General features: G+C 55.8%; 1 pseudogene; it reads left to right on the forward strand.

The window, feature by feature from the left end:
* The first annotated feature begins 328 nt into the window (after positions 1-328).
* On the forward strand, positions 329-1864 carry LOC123117706 (aspartic proteinase nepenthesin-1-like; annotated as a pseudogene).
* Positions 1865-3187: the final 1323 nt, after the last annotated feature.

The following is a 3187-nucleotide window of genomic DNA, read 5'->3' on the forward strand; positions in this document are numbered from 1 at the left end:
GATATGCAAATCTAAAACATAACTTTTTCTCTACATAATTAATGCAGCCCAAAACTCTTGCTCAATAATTAACTCTATCTATAGAAACTATAACTCAGTAAGGCAAAGACAAACATTGCAGTATACTCACATGAATTGGTGCACATTAAATGAAGATAGGCATATACATAGGAGATATACATATGGATTTTGGCACCAAAGTTTGTTAGTGCAACCCTCAACAATGAACAATTAACTCTTCATGTACAAAAGGTACTAGCGAAGACTGTTGCATGCAAACCACCAAAGTTAGGTTCTCTAGCTAGTGTGTGACTGCGTTGCTGCAACCATGGAGCTTGACACACGCGCTCTCGTCCTCCTCCCGTTGGTGCTTGCCTCGCTTTCGGCGTTCCTCCAGCCTGCCTCTGCAAAAGATGGCACACCACGCACCAGCAGAGGCTTCAGCCTGCGCCTGGTCCTGAACGATGGCTGGAACAGCACCATGCACGTCGACGGCGGCGGCTTCCTGCACCTCAACGAGCAGGCAGCAACCACTGCGCTTCGGCCGCACATCCACGGTCCGAGAGGGTTCACGTACAGTGTGGCCACCACCGTCGGGACGGGCCGCGGCCGCCGCACGTACGACCTGGTGCTGGACACGGTCAGCAGCCTGACGTGGATGCAGTGCATGCCGATTGCGCATCCATTCCCACAGATTCCGCCGCCCTTCAACCCGGAGATCTCCTCGTCGTTCAGACGCGTCTCGCGCAGGAGCGACCTGTGTCATAAGCGATCCAGGGGCACCGATTGCGAGTTCCGGGCCAACCGCCTTGACGGCGCGCACGCAAGTGGTGTGCTCGGCAACGAGACCTTCGCCTTCCCGGACGATGGCGGCCGCACCGCAGCAGCGGAGGTTGGTGGCGTCGTCTTTGGCTGCGCGCACACCGCCACAGGGTTCCACAGCCATGGAGTACTGGCCGGCGTCCTCGGCCTGGGGAAGCAGAGACCGTCGGTCATCTGGACTCGGCTCCACCAGCACGGGCAGGACGGCCGCTTCTCCTACTGCCTCTTCGGGCCCGGGCATCCGAACAGGCACGGCTTCCTCCGGTTCGGCGCCGATGTCCCGGCCACGGGCCACATGAAGAGCACCAACACCCTCTTCATGCGCTACACGACCAACCCGGATTTCAGCGCCTACTTCGTCGACTCCTCGGCGTCAGCGTGGCCGGGAAGCGCCTGGTCCCGCCACCCGGACGCCGCATGAGGGAAATTTTCCGGCGCTTCATGTCGCGCGGTAGGTGGCAGGGCGGGTGCCTGATCGATCCCGGGACGAGCACGATGACCATGACGCAGCTCGCGTACAACGTCCTGGAGCCTGCCGTGGAGGAGCACGTCAAGGGACTGGGGATGCCGCTCGTGAAGCGCCACGGGTATCGCCTCTGCTTCAGCGGCGGGACTCAGGCCGCCTTCCCGCACCTGCCGACGGTGACGCTGCACTTCGAGTTCGAGGAGGGTGGGGAGCGGGACGGTGACCTCGTGATCAGGCCGCAACAGCTCTTCGTCTTCGTTAACCAAGACATCTGCCTCGCCGTGGTGCCGAGCGAGCACACCACAATCATCGGCGCGATGCAGCAGGTGGACACGCGTTTTGTCTACGACGTTGTGGCCGGCAAGATCCACTTCGCACCCGAGAGATGCAGCGACGACACGGGCGGCCCCAACTGAACTAGGATCTGGGCTTCAAGTAAACCCTTATATTTTAATAAAAGTTTACAATTTTCAATGCAACATTTTCTTGAATTAGGTGTTGTCGACCTAAAAATAAATAAAGAAGACAACACATGTGGCTCTCCGTCTCCTCCCCGTTCCTTCAGAGCAGTGGCGGAGTCAGGATTGGAGCAAGCTCCGGGCCTAAAAAAAATTTTGCCACAAGGAAAAAATTTAACGTTCATATATGACTTGATACACATACACACTCGTTACAGACACCGGTGAAAAAAATCTCTTCATCTTGTTTTTCTATAATATGAAATGAAATTGGCAATTACATTAATTTGAGTTCAACGGTACACTAGATATATGACTTGATACACATACACACATTATTCCAATTAAGAGCAGTTTATATACACTGATACACACCGACGTTGTAGAACATGATATGAGCAGAAGCATATCAGCTATTCAAGGGAAACTGGGAAAGCATAAAAAAAATACCAAGGTACGGCAGTCAAGAAGCGGTAGATTGGGCGAACAGCGCACTGCGCACAGGAGGGCTGTCCAGCAGTAGCCGAGACGGCGGCGAACGCCGGCGCCGGCGGCCGGCGTGAGCGCTGGAGTTTGGACTCTGCACTTCTGCAGATTGATCTTGCGTGCGTCGTGTGCGCGTTAGATCGGCGTCGGCCTCGCGATCGCTGGCGTCTCCTGAAGATTCGTGATGTGCGTGCGCCCGTGAGTTTCCTATTTTCCTGTTGCGCGTGCGTGAGTTGGAGGTCTTCTCGTGCTCTTTTTTTTCGAGAGAAGTCTCCTTGTGCTCGTGCGTCTGTTTCATGAGGTGAGACAGCAAATGCCGCTCTGGGCCATCGTTTTACTGGGCTCTGCACCCCGGGCCTGCAGAAAATCATACATATATAATAGGCTAGTAAAAATTCTACGCCCCGGGCCTGTGCCCTGGGTGCCCGGGGCCCAGCTCCGCCCCTGCTTTAGAGCAAACTCCAACGCGCCGACGCATTTCATCGTGCGTGTCTGTTTGAGTTGAAACGAACACAAAAGTCTGCCCAACGCGCTGACTCAAACGGACGCGCGTTCACTTTTTATCCGCCGGATGACCCATATCAGGCCCATATTTGGACCTCGTTTGCGTCGGCACGGACATGTTACTCCTCCCCCTGGCCCGCCAGTTGGTGGCACATAGGCCATTCTCTTCCTCCCATTGACAGCTAGCACTCCGGGCCGCCCCACCTGTTGTGTCGGCGCCTAGTTCCAGTGCCCAGGCCAGCAGTCCACATCCACATACATCCTCCACAGCACGCCACCTTCCAACGTCACCGTCACCACCGCCTCGCCGCACGGTCGCCACAACTTCCCCGATGTCGCCGCCAACACCACCTCGCCCCCGCTCCCCCGACAACCACTTTACCGGAACTGTTGGAGAGGTTTTTTTTGCCCCAACTTCCCGTAAACGGCGATTATTTTGGAGTTAGGGGAA

Source organism: Triticum aestivum, chromosome 5B (assembly GCF_018294505.1).
Source record: "Triticum aestivum cultivar Chinese Spring chromosome 5B, IWGSC CS RefSeq v2.1, whole genome shotgun sequence".
Classification (NCBI taxonomy): Eukaryota; Viridiplantae; Streptophyta; class Magnoliopsida; order Poales; family Poaceae; genus Triticum; species Triticum aestivum.